Genomic DNA, 18,565 nt, shown 5'->3' with positions numbered 1-18,565 from the left:
CCCCATTATACTCAGGTATGGAGACCTGACTTCTGTTATTCCTTGTTTTGCTTTTTATCTTTAATGTACAGTAAATAGTACACGCTGAAAAATTATGATTTCTCACTGTGTGGTGAAGACAGGTTTAGATAAACGAACATACTGTGGAGTTGTTTTTTTCCAGATGGGAATTGGGTGTTTTGTAAGGTTGTTTTTTGGGAAGGGGGTTTCTGAAGTGGAATGCAGAAATCTGTGGGAAAATTATTTTTTTGTCATCACAAGTCATACTGTAAATGAAAGAGGTCAGTACGACCTCTTTGCATAGCCATTTCTGAAAAATAATGCAAATGATTTTATCAATACCAGAATTCACCACAATAAACATTTATTTAAAATATCTGTGATCCTCCTTCAGCAGATAGAATAGTCATACATTTTAAACTGAATCTGACTTCTCCTGCCTTAAAAATTCTAATTCCACCCTGGTATGATATAAATGTTGCTACCCCAAAAAAAGTGGTTTGATTTGGACAGCAGCTGCCACTGGGAAACAGAAAAACTCTTCTTGAGATCCTGAATTCTGTCCAGACACTCATATCCAAGTGTTACCGCTCAGACATTAACATTATAATCACAGTGACTGATGCACTGAACCAGTGCTGTAGCTCACATCTTCATGCTCCCATACACAGTACAAACTTCTGGCATTGCCAAAAGTTTAATATGTTTTTATTAGCTATTTTCTTGTAAAAATTCCAAGCAGACTGACTTTTTTTCTTGAACTGCCCCATAAAATAATAATAAAATGTCTACTCAATCTACAAATTGTATAGCCAAAGTTTGAATGTGGACTTGCCAGGAAGATGTGTTATTCGGTAACTTAACGCTCTCGTTTGTAATTTTATCCAGATGTTTTCTCTAGATTGCAGCATGCAGGTTCAGAGTTGAGTCAACAGGATGTACAGCTCCCTCTGCCTTATTCTCTCCTTTCTAGGAACAGGACTCCATCCTATCAAGGAAATAAATATGAACTCAGCTCTGTAACAAAACCAAAATATAGAATAGATATTTCCTGTTCTATAAGTGGGTGTTTGTAACATGTTAGACAGTGTTTGGGAGGATATAGTCCATGTGTGCCATAAGGAAATGCTGGAGAGAAATGAGCTATCACAATGGTTTTAACTTTCTTGTATCTAATTTTAAACTTTCTGTTCTCTCTACCCAGGGGTGAAAGTAACTTAAAGGAGTTACCAGTACTCTGGAGTCCTGCGGAGGGGGAGGGACCTCAGCTGGAAGAGGTGTGGCCTCTATCAGAAGAGGTGGGGCCTTTAAATTCCGGGGCTTTTAAATCAGGATTTAAAGGGCTTGGGGATTTGACTGAAGCTAGGAGCTGGGCCCTTTAAATAATCCTCAGAGCTACCAGCTGCAGAGGCAGCTGGGAGCCCTGGGGTTTGGGCAGGGGTGAAAATAATTTACATTTCTTACCCATATGGTCCAATCGCAAGCAACCCACCTCTCCTACGTACTTCATGGATCCCTCCCATTGCATGACATAGATAGAGAAATTAAAGCCACTATTACTACTACCAGTACTGTCTGTAATAAAATTTTACTATCAGAATAAGCCTGAAAAAGTGAAAACTCACTGTTACATTTTTCTCTGTGTCTTCCCTCCTCCTCCAGCCAGGCTGCCGATGCTAGGCTCCATGCTTTCTCCCTGCCTGGCACTCAGCAGCAGCTGCAGGGGCTTCCCTCTAGCTTGCAGCAAGAGCAGGGAGACTGGCTGAGGGAGGGAGAAGCCTGCTTCCTGCATAAAAACAGTTTAAACTCAACTGTTCTCTGCGTGGTTCAGTAACATTTCAAAGAGGATCTGCAAGCAGTTTGGACATCACAACCATGATCCTCTGCTGGGGAGGGAATGGGATAGATTTGAACTTGGAAAATGGTTCCTGATTTTGATTGTGTTTTTTGTGTATAGGAGAACTGCCCCTGCCATGGTCACACACACCCTCCCCCCTCAACAACAACTGGAAGTGAAATTAACAAGGATGCCAGAAACGGCTCCTAACCCTGGGGGCTGAACTGCGCAGGGAACAGCTGAGTTTAAACCATTCTTATGCAGGCAACAGCAGCAGGTATTTTAGCCAGTCTCCCTACTGCAAGCTAGAGCCTAGAGGAGAACCCCTGCTGGAATGGGGGAGGAATGCAGAGCTTTGTCAGCAGCCTGGCTGGAGGAGGGGGGAGGGAGGAGATGAGAAACCAATGTGACAGTGAGTTTTCCCCTTCCACCTGCTTTTATTAGCCCTGGATTTAAGTTGTGCAGCCAAATGCTTATATTTGTTGTGTATATTAGTATTGGAGAGAGATCCCCTCACCCCGGAGGGCAGACAAGGACTGCCCCTACCATGGTCAAACACACCCTCCCCACTCCCCCTAGCTACTGTGAGTGAAATTAACAAGGATGCCAGAAACTGCTCCTAACCCTGGGGGCTGAACTGTGCAGGGAACAGCTGAGATTAAACTATTCTTATGCAGGGGGCAGGCTTCTCCCTCCCTCAGCCAGTCTCCTTTTCTTATCGGTCCTTCGTAACGGCCCGTAACGGCTTACTTTCACCTCTGTCTATACACACAAATATTTTACTGGATTTGCTCTTAGTACCCTAGTTTGTGCATACCACTGTAATATTTCTATATCTTTAATTTTGCCTGAACCAAAGCAAACTGATCATTTACAAGGACAATACAGAATATAGAATTTTATTCACTGAAATTCTCTTTGGATAGAAGGTCTAGGAGAGTGGAGCTCCTGACCTCTAAATAACTGCATGCATGTATTTACCCAACAGGTATGGACCTATTTTCTTATACTCTTCCATTGCTGTTGTCTTTTAACAACCACCCACTGTAGTTCCTCTCATTTTTGTTTCTTGTATCCTTACTCAAAATACTTACACTTTTTAGTAGAGAAAGTGGTTATCTCAGTGGCTTTACCTATAGTGTCACCCATCTACCTTCTTTTCCCTTTGTCGTCCTCCTGTCTAGATTGCATGCATCATAGTTGACATAGCAGTTCTTAGAATCGTACCACAAAGTTTCAGTTTTGTCCAGTAGGTCATAATCCCTGTCATTCGTTATCTCCTCCATTGTGCCATCCAGTTCTTGGATATCCAGTGAGTAAGTGTTTAGGAACATGGAAATAGCTAAATATTCATTTATCTGAAACAAATAGAGATATACAGTCTGGCTCTGGTCATTGTAGTGATACCCAAAGGTGGATACTGTATTACTGTCCCTGACAGCTTTTCCACAGAAGGTAATGTGGAGAAAATTAAAGGATGCTGTCATTGTTAGCAGATCTGAGGTTTGACCTCTGTTGAGTTTTTCTTCTTGTATGTTTCCCAAATTCACATAGCTCTTTGTATATTTTTTCCCCAAAGCAAATCTTTCAGTGCTTTCTTTTTCTACAAAATAAAAAACAAACTGTCATCATTGAACCCAGGGTCTGTGCACCAAAATAAATAAATAACAAGTTGGTGTGTACATGTGATGAAAGAAAAATTTCTTTAACAAAAGGTTACAAAGCCCAGTTTTTAATCCATTTAATATGTGCCATGATAATTATATATCGTTCTAGATTTGTAATCAAAATGTTGTGTGGTACAAAGTCAAACACCTTGCAGAAGTCTAAGTATATTACGTCAACACCATTACCTTTACCAACCAAACTTGAAAACTCATCAAAAAAGATATGAAGTTAGTTTGACAGCATCTTGATTCCATAATCTCATGTTAATTGGCCTTAATTATATTATCCTTTAATTCTATATTAATCGAGTCCCATATGAGCTGTTCCATTATTTTTCCTGGGATTGATGTCAGCCTGATAGGCCTATAATTACCCAAGTTTTTCTATTTATGTTTTTTAAATATTGGCACATTAACTTTCTTCCAGTCTTCTGGTGCTTTCCCATTGTTCCAAGATTTACTTAAAATCAGCAGTAATGGTCCAGCTTGCTCCTCATCCAGCTTTTTAAAAACTCTTAAATGCAAGTTTTCTGGAACTGCTGATTTAAACATGCCTAACTTTAGTAACTTCTGTTTAACATTCTCCTAAAGTGGAATGAAAAGAGTTTTATCATCATCATATGACGAGACAAAATCTATTTTTTCCCAAATGTAGAACAGAAATATTTACTAAACATTCTTCAGCTTTTCTACATTGTTATTTATACTTCCAGCATTTCTGTCCAGTAATGGACCAATACCATTGTTGGGATTTTTTTTTCTTTTGTTCCTCATATACTTTAGAAAAATCCTCTTTATTATTGTCCTTAACTCTACTGGCCTTAGATTTCGCCTTGTGTTCCTTTGCTTCCCTTATCAATTTTCAACATTTCCTAGCTTCTGATTATATTCATTATTATCAACTTCCCCTTTCTTCCATTTTTCAATTGCTATTTTTTTTTATAGAAGCCTTCACTTCCCTTCTAAATCTCATCCATTTTTTTAAGCAATGCAGCCTTCATCCTTGATTGTGGCATTTTGGGCATTTGGGGCATTTAATCAATGTTCTTAAACAATTCCCGATGATCATTTACATTTTTATGATTAAATTATTCTTCCCAGATGACTTGGATCATAGTTGTTTTCAGCTTTATAAACTGACCTTTTTAAAGTACTAAATGTATATTACTGATTTGGACTTTACATACTAGAAATGTGATTAAGTCATGATCACCTAAGATACAATTAATTTTTAATTCTCTGATCAGTTCCTCTTTATCTGTCAAGCTGGGACTAATATAGAATTCCACTGCATTGGTTGCAACACGTTTTGTGTTAGGAAATTGTCATCTATGGTATCTAGACATTCCAGGGATGTTTTAGTACCGGCAGCATGAGACCTCCAGCATATCTCCCTCAAAGTATCCCATGAACACACAGCTTTTTTTCCAAAACGTAAGAGGTAGGTGCATAAGGAGCCAGTTATCTTGTTGCCTAATGTGATTTGGTGCTCTGTAGCAGACACCGACTAATACTTCATTTTGTGCTTTATCTGTTAGGTCATTGATCCATAAGAATTCAGGATAATTCTTTTCCAAGTTATCAGTAACTGGGAAACAGGTAATGCCATATTTGACATAGAATGCCACTCCCTCTTCCCTTTTGCCCACTTGATGCTTCCTAAACAGATAATAACTAAGGCTACGATTTAGTCACAGATATTTTTAGTAAAAGTCATGGACAGGTCACAGGCAATAAGCAAAAATTCATGGCCTGTGACATGTCCATGATTTATACTAAAAATACCTGTGATTAAATCAAGGGAGGGGGTAAGCACTGGGCAGTTGTGGTGGGGGGACTGCTGCTGTGGGGCTGTCCAGGGGTGCCGCTGCTGGGGAGGGGCAGCTGGGGCCAACTGGGAACTGCCGCTGCTCTGGCCTCCCTAGGACGACTACTAGGGGCAGTCAGAACAGTGGCTGGTGTGGCTGATCTGTGGGCCACAAGAGAAGCTGGCCCCACAGCCAGCTGCTTGAGCGACCCTGGGGTTAGCCACTCTGGTCTCTGCAAAAGTCATGGAATCTGTAATTTCTATGACCTCCATCACAGACCTGGAGCCCTAGTTATAACCATTGATTTTCAACATTCCAGTTGTGCAGAATATCCCACCAGGTTTCAGTAATGCCAACTACATCAAATTTTTGCTCATAAATGATCAATTCCAATTCCTCTAGTTCAATGTTTCCCAAACTTGGAACGCCGCTTGTGTAGGGAAAGCCCCTGGCGGGCCAGGCTGGTTTGTTTACTTGTCGCGTCCGCAGGTCCGGCCGATCATGGTTCCCACTGGCCATGGTTCACTGCTCCAGGCCAGTGGAGCCCCCATTGGCCTGGAGCAGTGAACCACAGCCAGTGGGAACCACAGTCTGCCGGACCTGCTGACACGGCAGGTAAACAAACCGGCCCAGCTCACCAGAGGCTTTCCCTACACAAGCGGTGTCCCAAGTTTGGGAAATACTGCTCTAGTTTGTTATCCAGGCTCCTAGCACTGGTTTATAGGCAAATAAATAGTTTCTTCCCCTTTGGTTCCTTGATTAATTTTGTTCTCAACATCTTGATTCTGTGCTAAATGATTGCTTATATCCCCCTTGTTTTACTATCCCCTTTTCTTATTCATATATTGCCCTCCTGACTGCTCTAGCTAGCCTTCAAAGAGCTTGCTTACTCTCTTACTGAAGTAGAAGACATCCAAACTGTACCCTCTACCTCCATAAAGGTGCACTAATGTTCCATAAAACCAAAACCTTCCACCCAATACCACTTATCTAGCCAGTGGTTCACTTCCAAAATCTTCTGTCTTCCTTCATTTGTGGGCCAGGAAGGGTTTCAGAGAAGATCACTTGGACATTTTTCTTTTTCAGCACGCTTCTGAGTTCTCTGAAATCATCTGTTGTTTGTGAGATATCCTTCAATGCAATGTCATTCATGGCAAAATGAACCATCACCAGTGGATCTGTGCCTGTTGGCTTCAGAAGCCTATCCAATCTTTGAGGGACATCTCAAATCTTGACTCCAGGAAGACAATGCACTGTCCTGCTATCCACTTGTCCCTCGCAGAAAGGATTCTTCTGAGTATTGAGACAGAATACATGATTTAATGGCCCCTTCTGGCCTAAAAACTATGAAACATTAACATGACCAGAAAGACCCTTACTGTGTCAAATAATGAAAAATACTTCTCTGTCTGTATAGCCCCAGTCATTGCAATATCATGTTGATACCTCCTGACATCACAGCTATTTTGTTGTGGTTCTCTTGAATTTTTTCAGTCCATTACTTATTTTCCTTTCCATTCCATCAAAATTGAACATAGTCCTCAAGGAACTGTTTTATATAATGTTTGTTTAATAGCCATTTTAGATGATGTCACACTAATATTTTCTATATTATACCACAGCTACATTCTGAAACACACAACATCATTTGGCTAGCCATCTGACCTTCAAAATCTGTTCCCTAGCAAGATCCTACAAATTCAGAGGCCATCAGGGTAAATGAGAAGTTTAATTTACTAGTCAATATGGGTCAGATTCTGCAGTCTTTGTCATGCCAGACCCCTATTATTAATGGAAGTATATTCACTCTTTATTAATTTTTAAATAAATGAGAGTTTGGATTGCAGGATTTTCTCCAAGATACATTGCACTGCATTTATTTAAATTATATTACTTCTGCTGTTGTGCTCTTAAATCCCTCAGATTGCTTAAATCCTGCAAAAGTATTATTTTTGTGTCACTGATGAATTTTATCACTTGGTTGTCCACAATTTCTTCCAAATCATTAACAATTACATAAAAAAATGTGGTCCTCATTTTGCTCTGTGGGATGCCTAGGTATTCATTTTTCTCTGGTATAAGAAGCCGCTATTAATTACAATCTTGAAATACTAATGCAGTCTAATTGTAATTTGACTATGTAAAAATGGTCCTCACATTATTTGCTTTTTCCAGTCACATAATGTGCGATTATTGCACAGTGTCTAATTTAATTTCAAGATGTCTTGACTTCAGCCACCTCAAGTGTCACAGAGTGATTAGCAAACTGTTGAAACACCAGTGTTACTTAGACCCAGTTTCTTGTATGGAGAAAAGAGCTTTATGCATTCATAAGAGTGCCTATACCATTTAGTATGAATCATTTTCACTTTACCCACCTCTCCTCCTCTTTGCAGAGTTTCAGTTCCAAACACGTGAAATTTTGTAAAAAAACAGGAAAGAATTTTCAAAAGTTTTTAAGAGTTTGTTAAACAACATTTTCAGTCATGAATAGGGAAAGTGCTAAATAAGCTGTCAGTTTGCCTAAAAGATGTGTAACCCTTTCTAGATGCAGTGTATATAATCAGTGACCTAATAATACTAATTAATAGCATAATAATAATAATTAATAATAATAATTAATAATAATTTAAGTTTGGGACTGTTCAGATTGGAAAAGAGATGACTGAAAGGGATAGGATAGAAGTCTATAAAATCATGGATGGTGTGGAGAAAGTGACTCAGATCAGGAGTCATGCAACAAAATTAATAGACAGTGGGTTTAAAATAAACATAAAGAAATACTTCTTCACACAATGTCAACATGATCAGGCATGCAACCGCATACTCTGGGTGTCCCTAAACCTCTGACTGCCAAAAGCTGGGACTGGTTGGCAGGGGATGGATCACTCTGTAAATTGCTCACTATTGTTCACTGCTTCTGAAGCATCTAGCACCGGCCACGGTCAGAAGACAGGATCCTGAGCTAGATGGACTATTGGTCTGACCCAGTATGGCCATTCTTATGTTCTTAATAATGCCTATCTATCTTAAGGTTTTGTACTGGTGCTCATCACTGTAATATCTAAAAGCTTCTTACGTATATCAGATTGGTTAAAAGAGGTCCCCAGTGGACTGCATGATGTCTTCAACTTGCCTCTCTTCTCTGGTTATCAATGGTAAGTTCTGGTTGGGGTAGGCTTTTTAGGCAGGTGGGATGCAGTTGTTATAAACATCATTCTGGTTCTGATGGAGAAACTTTATGAAAGAGGAAGATATTGCAGGGTGATCAGACACCAGAGTAGTCTACTTTCCTCTAGAAGTTTGTTCCACTGTCAGAACCCCTTGGCTTGAAGCTGCCTCTTGAGCACTTTGTCCAAGGAGATGGAAATATGGAGTGAAATCTTGGCCCTGTTAAGTCAATGACCAAAACTCCCATTGGCCTCAGTAGAGCCAGGATTTCACCCATACTCTTTAAGGTAGCCCGGATGTGATCAATTAACAGTTTTGGGAACCAAGACCACACATTCTAAATTACTACACTATAATAGGTTGTGTTTCTGTAGGTCCTTTTATCCCAAAGGATAGCACTGAACTTATGGCCCAAGTTTGTAGCGTGATGAAGCTAAACTCCCACTGAGCTGAGTGGGAGTGCTGCTGAAGAAGGGACAATGGACAGGGCATGTACCACTGAACTACAGACACCTCTGAGATGGATTAAAAGTGCCAGCATATCACACCGAAGATAGGGGAAGTGGAATGGTATTAGACTAGCTCTGTTTAATATCCAAGTTGAGTAGTCATGAGCTTATATTTAAGGGTGCCCCTTAAGACCTCACTCATTACATTACAATTTGCATAACTAGTTCTCTATATTGAAGCAGCGTTCTCTCAAGACCATGTCCACAATCAAAGTTAACTTTTACCATGTCAAAACTTATCATGACAGTACACTGGCATGACCAATGTAGGCAAAGTGGCTAGTATACAGTCAAGCCAACATATAAAAGAAATTCGGAAAACTAGGAATAGCATTCACTAGTTCTCACTTGCGAAGCATTAAGGAAAAGAATTTAAATAACTTTCACATATATCAAATACAAGGAAATGCCTTTTATTACCATAGCACATGCAAGTTAAAAGCTTTTCCTTTGATAGATACAGTTGACGTAATAATTTTTATATTAAAACTATTTTTCCAAAATGTGTTTCCCACAACAACTACCAATTCTCCAATACTGGGGAAAATATTTCAAATTGTCTGACTTATTAATTATGCTCTCAAGCATCTAGGCTGGGATTTCAAATGCATGTAGGTGATTATTGAACAGAAGTTCTATTGACAGTCATTGGAACTGTGCTCCTATATCACTTGGGTGCTTTTGACGACCCCACCCTTAGAGTACTTTGCCTGAAACATGTTCTGGGCATATATTAATTTAAATTACCTGTTCCAAACTATCCACAAACTGTCCAGGTGAAATAGCCTCACTGAACTGCTTCAGTAGTTGCAAGCAGCGAGTTTTGGCAAATGTTTTAGAAAAAATATACTTAGGAAACCAAACCACTTAATAATCCTTTTCAATAACAGTGTATATGTTTGTTTCTATCACTCTAGTATACATGGTAAATGAAAATCTGACTCTATTTTGAAGGCAACAGCAAAACTCCCATTGACTCCAGTGGGGCCAGGATTTCACCCAATTAGTTCTGCAAGTAAAGGAAAAGGAAACAGTGAGGAAAGGAGATTAGGGGAAAGTCAGAAATGTTTGTTTTATGAACTAGCTTTATCTTAATTTGAAAAGGGAGACCACTTTCCCACTCATACTTGTATGCCCTTTCTAACCACAGCACCTCCGTAGACAAGAACTATGTCCACTTGAAAACATTTGTGAAGCAGTTTTAGCCTAATAATAATACTGTGTATCTGGGTATGTTGAGGGCTTGATCAAAAGCCCATTGAAATCAATGGAAAGACTCCCATTGACTTCAAAGGGCATTGAACTGGGCCCAAAATCATTAGAGGAGATGAGTTTGAAGCGCCATCAGTATATTTTTGTTTCTCCAGTGCTTCGGCTTGTCTTATAGATAGAAAAACCAAATTTGGGGATAGTGGAGTTGAATACAAATTTTGAAAAGAGATTTGATACCATTTTCCCTTCACAAATAGCTCCACACAATAGAGGTACTTCATGAGGCTCTAGTGGCTGCACTTCAGCTTCTGCTGAGATACAAATGGACTGGGCAGGAGAAATGGCCTTCCATGTGCACAATTACAATTGACCATTTAAAACTCCAAGCTAGAGGTAAAAATAGACATTGCTGTAAGTCAAGTGATCAAATTACAGAAAATCAACAAACCGAAGAGACGCCATATGGGAAGAGACATCCTTTTGTGTAAGTTGTTTCATGGAGAGAGATTTTAATGTGCAGGGAGGTTTCTGAATACTGTGCTCAAGGCAACAGTGTGATATAGAAACTGATTCTGAGCTATTTTAGTATCTCCAGTCCTAGAATAGTCATTCTGGGTTACTGAGGGCTGCTGACCCGGAAACTTATGAAAGACATTTCTGTTTGGAGAGTCGCTTGGAGAGGTTGCTCAAATTAGTCAACATCTTTCTGAAACAAGCACTGGCTGTGTGTGTAAGTTGGGAGAAATACCTTGCTTCAAACAACAATGCTTACTTTCTCATGGGAAAAAAATGTGTGAACAGAACAGAAATGCCTTTCCATCTGTGTTCAGGCAAACGAAAGCAGGCAGTCAAGTGGCTCCTTTCTTACAAAAGCAAAAAGTTGAGCAAGCTAATTACTGTTTAATATTTCAAACAGGATGTTTGAAGGGGCATTTAATTATCCTGCCAACATCTATTTAAATAAACAAAGGGGATTTAGAACATTTTTTGGATCTACAGGCTTAAAAGGGATGCCAAACATTCTAGGGCACTAAACCTCTTAGATCTCCTGTGTAATGTGGCATAGTAACATGCTTCTATTGACACTCTGCCTTGTATATGAAGAGGTGCCTGCCCTACTGAACACCACAGTGATGTATCTTGAGGAATGGGCCTGCCTTCCGCTTCACCCCTCAGACTGCTATCTAAATTGTGTCTTGAAGGTTTACTAAGGGGCAAAATATTCAAAGTAGTGCATGAGGATTTTAGCTAAGTACATCCCTTTGAATTTAATTTAATGGCAGTTGCAAGCAAAATCCCATGGCACATTTTGAAAATGTAGAGAGTATGTGTGACACTCTTCTACTACACTATGTTGAACAGGAATAATCTATCCTGATCTATGTGATGCCTTTGTGAAAGTGCCAACTGAAGATGGCTATGTTAATGGCCAGTCAGGAATGCTTTCATCTACCTTATTATTCTGTATGTTTATTTAGATCTTATATTTAGCATTAAAAAGAGAAACTAAGTGAGCCTGTCAGTGATACCCTCATTCTCCTTCCTCTTCTATTGTTTGTTACATACACTTGTTGTGTCTTGTCTTAAATTACATTAGAAACTCTTTGGGATATGGACAATGTCTTCCAATATGTTTGCACAGTATCCAAAAAAATGACACTGAGATCTAGATTGGAATCTTTGGGTGCTGTCATTATGATGTTATTATTTATCAGTTGGAAAGCAAATCATTAATGTCAAAGGGCTGGATCCTGCAAACTTGTACAGGTAAAGTCTATGGGGACGACTTCTGGTTTTAACCTAAGTATGTGTGTGAGTGTCTCCAGGACTGGGACCTAAATTGCTAGAACTACAGCATAAAGTATTGGGAACTCTTGTATTAGAATCCAAATTTTAATAGACTACAAACTGAGAGTATAAATGACTACCCAGGTCTATGGTTTGCCAGGTCTCATAAGGTAAACATGATTGGGTTTTGTCACTACCTGAAAGGAAACATAAAACATGGTGCTGCAAAAGGAAAGCTAAAACCTGGGCAAGGTTGGCTGACTTGTCAGGGGAAAAGAGTCCCAGAACATAGGGCCAATGTGGCTGGGAAAGGTCAGGGGCCTACAAATGGAAAGATCCAGGAGAAGTCATGAGCTTATCTGGAGGTGAAGGAAGTGGGGCTTTGAAGAGCCAGGAAAGGTCCTGAGGGTATGTGGCTATACAGTCTTGTAATGTGAGAGAAGTTTAAAGTCCTAGGAGTCTTATGAGTGTGCAGGGGAAGGGTTTATGATCTTGGAACACGGCAGAAAGTTGTATAGCCCTGCTGCCTGTCCCTAAATGCACCAGTGTGGCTAGTAAGACCTGCAATCTCCTCCGTTGTATTGCAGTAGCTCCTGAAGACATTTTATTAAGTGCTGCACAAATACATAGATGTTGTCCAAATACACATAGAGAAGATTAGGATTATTTGGGGGGAAGGATTGTTGAAGGTGGGGAGGCAATGGTAGAGCTGCAGAGCCTCCTGGACACTTCCAAGTCATGAGGAGCTCAGACATGAATTCAGTGTTTTAGATACTCATCGAAACAACCTCTGAATCTATTGCACCACTATTTTTGTATGTATTTTTCAAATGTTTTTAGTGAGTTTTTGTGTATAGTTTTGCAATGGGGAGGATGGCTCATATGTACTCATATTGTTGATGCTGTTTTTTTACTGTATGCTTCCATAACATATGTAGTTTTGCTCAAATATGTGAATTCAGGGAACTATGAGAAGGGACAGCTCCGGCTTTTTTGCCGCCCAAAGTGGCGAAGTAGGGAAAAAAAAAAGATAAAGCCGTGATCGGCGGCACTTCAGCAGCAGCTCCACCAAGCCACTTTCACTTTTCAGAGGCAATTTGGCGATGGGTTCTTCGCTCCAAGAGGGACTAAGGGACCCTCCCCCGAATTGCTGCCGAAGACCCGGATGTGCCACCCCTTTCCATTGGCCGCCCCAAGCACCAGCTTCTTTCGCTAATGCCTGGAGCCGGTCCTGACTATAAGACTTTAATGCAAGGTATCTGTCTATCTACTTCTATCATTTTGTAAGAGTTCCATATTATTTTATTCATTTATACAGTTCATGTTTATTTTGGGAAATCTTAACTATAATGATGCTTATTATTAATAAAATGAAATATAAGTCCTTAAAAGATATGAATTCACTATTATGTTATCCTTGAAAAATCCCATTATAGGCTCCAAATAGGTTAATAGGCTCCAAACCCTTGAGATCACATGCATTTTTCCATTTGAAAAGGGCATTTCCAACACCTTTTTAACTTTTTTTAAACTGAAATACCTCTTGACATTGCAAGTGGAAACACAGTCTGTAACTTTTTTGTTCTTTGAAATGTGGCATGTGGTTTGAGTTTTAAAGTTTATTTCCTCTTGGTCTAATGAACCTCTGAAAGTGATTAAACAGAAGAAAGACAGGTTAAGCCAATGACATTTTATCAGAGGAAACACTATCAAATCTAATGCTAGCAAAGTTATTTTTGTAGGTTCGCAAGATTTTTCCCAATAAAATATTTCTTTATTACTATTGTAGTAATCCAGAATACTAGGTTTTAAGTACATATCACCTAAGCTTAGACAATGTGGAAATAGTGCTTAAAAAAAAGTACATACACAGTGTTCATAAGTAATCTTTGTGTGGATGGTGCTCTAATCTGGTGGCCTGCTTTTATTTTTATGTTGTATTATCATAAATGAAACCTGTCCAACCCAAACTCAAGGAAACTCTATCCAAATCAAAGCTTCATCTTTTGTTTTGATGACCTTTTTAAAAGAAGTGGGTTAAGTGCATTCAAATTCTTTATCATTAGATCCTAAATCCTCAGGGTAGGCAGAAGATTACACTAAGTTCAAAGTCTATTTATGTTTTAAGAAGATGTAGAGATGTGATGGGTGGATGCAACTGCTTGAGTTGCTCCAATCATGGCAATATTTGCTGTGCCACTCAAGTCCTGTAGGCAAGTGACATGAGTCATCCTGCATCTAAGTTAGAGGATGATAGAGCATTCTTATTATTATTTGTATTTCAGTAGCACCTAGAGGCCTCAATCAAGTATCAGGGTCCCACTGTGCTAGGCACAGTATGCACACATGACAAAATATGGGGCCTACTCCAAAGTGCTTACAATCTAATTATAAACCAAAAGTGGATACAACAAACAGATGAAGGAAGCGCAAGGCAACAGTGATATTACTGATAGGTTTACAATGCGGTGGTCACCTCACAACCAGCTACCCAAGTATTGTCAAGTTTTTTGTAGATATAGTGATGTGTTGCACATTAGTGTATTGACAGGAGCAGCAGTAGTATTTATATTATGGTATTACAGTTCTCCACCAAGACTGGGGCCTCTTTGTCCTAGGCACTGTACAAATGCATAATAAGAGATGGTCACAGCCATGAAGAGCTTACAGTCTAGCTGAATAAAAATGGAAGCGGAAACAAGCTATCTGGAGAGGAAGTGATACAGCAGGTCCGTTTGCAGTGTTGTTGTAGCTGTTTTGGTCCCAGGATATGAGAGACAAGGTAGGTAAGGCAGTATCTTCCATTGGATCAACCTCTGTTGGGCAGGTACAAGATTTTGAGCTACATAGCTCTTCTTCAGATCTGGAGGAGAAATACACAGTGTCTGAGCTAAATACAAATTGGGACAGATTGTTAAATTTGAAATTAACATTGTTAATCATAAGGGGCAAAATTAACCATCTGACCTAATCTGTATTTAGCTCAGACACTTTGATTTTCTTCCCCAGACCTAAAGATCTTTGTAGCTCACAAACTTGTACCTTCCATCAACAGAAGTTGGTCCAATAAAAGATATTACCTTACCCACTTTGTCTCACAGCTGATAAGTAACATCCTCAACATTTTGTGAAACATTAAATTTTTGAGAACCAAAGTTTTCACATATATAAAATTAACTTTGAGGATGAAGAGTTGAGATCCACAGATTTCACTCCCACATACCTCTGAAGCACCCTCATTGTGGACTATGTAGCTAAGTAACTGTAAGTCTTTTTGTTTTTCTGGATACAGCACATGTAAATTTCTAACCATTCTCCCTGTCAGAAGAATTCAGTAGCTGTGTTGTTTTCAGAGTTGCTGCAGAATATAACAGAACACACACACACACACTGTGCTCTCTCTAGGAGATGTTGCATTTGTTCTCTTGTGTTTTTTGTTTATTTAACTCAAAATAAAAGTCATCTTATGCTGAAAGTACAGTGCATGTTTTGCTCTTTGTATATGGAGTGTAAACTCATCTATATCACAGTAATCAAAAAGAAGCTCCCTAAAGAATCAGGCTTTCCAGATTTTATAATAGTTTCATCCACAGCACAGCCTTCATGGGGACAACCTGTTCCTCAGTTTTTGTCTTCCCAAGATTATTCAGTTCCTGTTTGCTTATTTATTTAAGTCAAATTAGCCATACATTCTGCTGCAGCATCTCTTCTGAGGCCAGTTGCATGCAGAATTGTTGAGAGGTGCCCAGCAATAATGAAATTCTGCTGCTGACTTAAACTTGCCCTCTCAGATTTGTGACCTCTTGATGATATTCATGCTGCTCTCGAAGCTATAATTCTCCCTTTTGCCTGAGTGCTTCCTTTTGTCATTGATACTACTGCTACCATTCCTCTTCATTGGGTACAGATGCCTCAGCTGAAAAGAGCAGACTTCGGAGGGCAGTTGCCCTTAGGTCATGGTACGCTAAATGCAATGCAGGCAAAAGAAATATGAAACCAGCCATGACTCAATAAAACTGTGTCAAGTGAATGTTTAGGGGGGGCTATCCTTTGGACTAGAGCACACATTCACAGATGGTGTGCTTTGTATGTGTGCTGGGAAAAAAAGAACAAAGTATGTGCAAGCAAATGTCAAAGACAAGAGTCAGCTGGTTATTAAACAGAGTAATCATGGGTACTTTTCACAAGCTGAATTGCCTAAATATTTTTTTTAAGTATTGAAGGACAAAAAAATTAAAACTCATAGAAGGAAATACCTTATTCACACAACATACTATTAGCCTGTGTAACTCTTTGCCACAAGATACAATTGAAACCCACAGCTTAGCAAGGTTCCAAAAAGGATTGGATATGCTTGTTATCCATAAAATTGTCTAGTTGTACTCTAAAGACTTTTAACAAGACAAGAGTTCTGGAAAGGTTGGAAACCCTCATGCTTCAGGGCATAAGCCAACCTCTAAGTATTGGGCATTAGGAAGAAACTGCCTTACAAACAAGGTATTGCATAACCGCCTACTGAAGGTTTTCTTGCCCCTTTCTGTGAAGTAGCTCACTCTGGCCACGGTTGGAAGCAGGATACTGGACTAGATAAGCCACTGAGTGGTCTGATCCAGGGGGACTGTTGCTATGGGACTCCATCCCTGCAAGACTGCAGGGTTTGGCCTCTGTTAGTTAGGCCAGTGTGTGATTTCCAGTATTTTGCTAATTCCGTTTGAGAGGACTGTGCTTTCATGAGAAGGAAACAGCAACACTGTTCTGCAAGAAATTGGAAACTTAGAGTGAAGCTCTGGCTCCATCAAAGGTATTGGCAAAACTCCCCTTGGTGTTCAAAATTGTTTACACCTGTTGTGGCAGGTACATGGGCATAGTCCAGCACAAAGGGTTGAGTCTACTTTTTTTAAATAAAACCCTACATTTAAAATATTTGTAAAACTTCAGTGGTTACCATTGTTTCTATCCAGAGAGAATACTCTCAGGACGCCCATGAGGAGGGTTTTTCACCCTGGCACCCCTCCCCTGCTTGTAATACAAGACAAATTACCAGAATGTCTCCTGATCACATTCCACATACCTCTGTCATCAGGAAAAGTAGGATTTAATTGAAAGCCCGGATACTGAGGGTGGTCAAAAAAGCCACTTCCAGGATTCAGAGATGATGGAAAAGAACCCCCTGCTTGTCCTCATGGGTGACCTTCCATTTGAGCTGTCAGGTTATCACAGATCCATCTGTAAACAAAGGAATAGCAGGTTCCCTGGGCAGTGTCAGGATCACACTCAGTGTGACACCGTGTTTGGATGTTCAAAGAATCCCTCTCTCCTTGCTTTCTTTTCCAGGCTTAATAAAGGAACTGCTAAAACCCATGTAGCCTGATAAGATGACAAGACAGTCTTTTAGTGTTATTGATTGTACACAATAGATGGAATGATGGATTATTTCCTATAGTACTTTGAGTGGGTTTCGTCTTTTCAAGAGATATACTAGAAAATCTGGGTGCAAATCCAGTTCTTAAACTTTCCGTGAAAAATACAGTCCTTCATTAGGCCAAAGGATTGTAGCAAGACAGTAGCTTTTGTCTGAAACAAAAGAGAGGGACTTTGAGATTGCATGATCTGGCTGGGATCAGAAATTATAACACGTAAAATAATCTCTGGATTGCTACCAAAAAAGCTGCCAACTTAAACCAAAGGTGCAAAATCAGCGACTCAGAGGCCAAATGGATTCCACATGTATTAAATTCAGCCTCTGGCCATCCTCTTCATGTACATAAGGACAGAGGTAATCAGCTTTTTGCTTTGTTTTTTTTTTTGTTTTGGTTGAACTGAAAAACACATTTTTATTAAGATACCAAGAAACTTACAAGTGCAAACCAATAGTTTGAATGGGTGCATATAGTTCTAATTTAAAAATAATGTAATTGAATAGCCCAGATGAAGTTCTACAGAGACAAGGTGGGTGAGGTAATATCTTTTATTCGACCAACTTCCTGAGAAAAATTTCAAGCTTACACAGAACTCTTCTTCTGGTCTGGGAAACACACTCAGTTTACTGCTAAATACAAGGTGGAACAGATTGTTTAGCATAAGTAGTTAACACATATTACAAGGGACCATTCGTGGTGAAACCTTGTGATTAACAATGACTCTATGTTTCCCAGATCTGAACAAGAGCTCTGAGTAAGTCTGAAAGCTTGTCTCTCTCAACAACAGAAGTTGGTCCAATAAAAGATATAACCTCACCCATCTTGTGTCTCTAATATCCTGGGCCTGATATGACTCCACCAACATTGCATGCAACACATTAAGTACAGCTCTGTAGCAGCTCCTTGTATGGCAACATTTGGGAACCCCTGGCTTATATTAATAACTTTGAAAGCATCAGTGTTGAGTCTCACTCATTTGTATTTATTGACCATTTTCTATTTTCCAGTAATGAAATTCAACCAGACTCAGATTTAGAATAAGGTCTTTTCATGGATGTTGCCAATATCTCAGATCCTATGAAATTTCCCTACCTTTATTTTCCTCAAATCCTCTTAACTTAAATATAAATTAAATTAGTTTTTTCCCTAGCCA

General features: G+C 39.5%; 1 long non-coding RNA gene across 1 annotated transcript in view; it reads right to left on the bottom strand.

The window, feature by feature from the left end:
* Nucleotides 1–388: 388 nt before the first annotated feature.
* Nucleotides 389–18,565, bottom strand: part of LOC127049808 (uncharacterized) — a 39,051-nt gene continuing 20,874 nt past the window's right edge. The window contains exons 3-5 of the long non-coding RNA XR_007774065.1: nucleotides 9,935–10,001; nucleotides 3,065–3,195; nucleotides 389–988 (exon numbers count right to left, since the gene is read on the bottom strand). This is a non-coding gene — a long non-coding RNA (uncharacterized LOC127049808). The remainder of the gene's footprint in view (nucleotides 989–3,064; nucleotides 3,196–9,934; nucleotides 10,002–18,565) is intronic.

The sequence above is a fragment of the Gopherus flavomarginatus genome, chromosome 4, assembly GCF_025201925.1.
Source record: "Gopherus flavomarginatus isolate rGopFla2 chromosome 4, rGopFla2.mat.asm, whole genome shotgun sequence".
Taxonomy (NCBI): Eukaryota; Metazoa; Chordata; order Testudines; family Testudinidae; genus Gopherus; species Gopherus flavomarginatus.
This window is presented reverse-complemented; position numbering and strand designations above follow the sequence as displayed.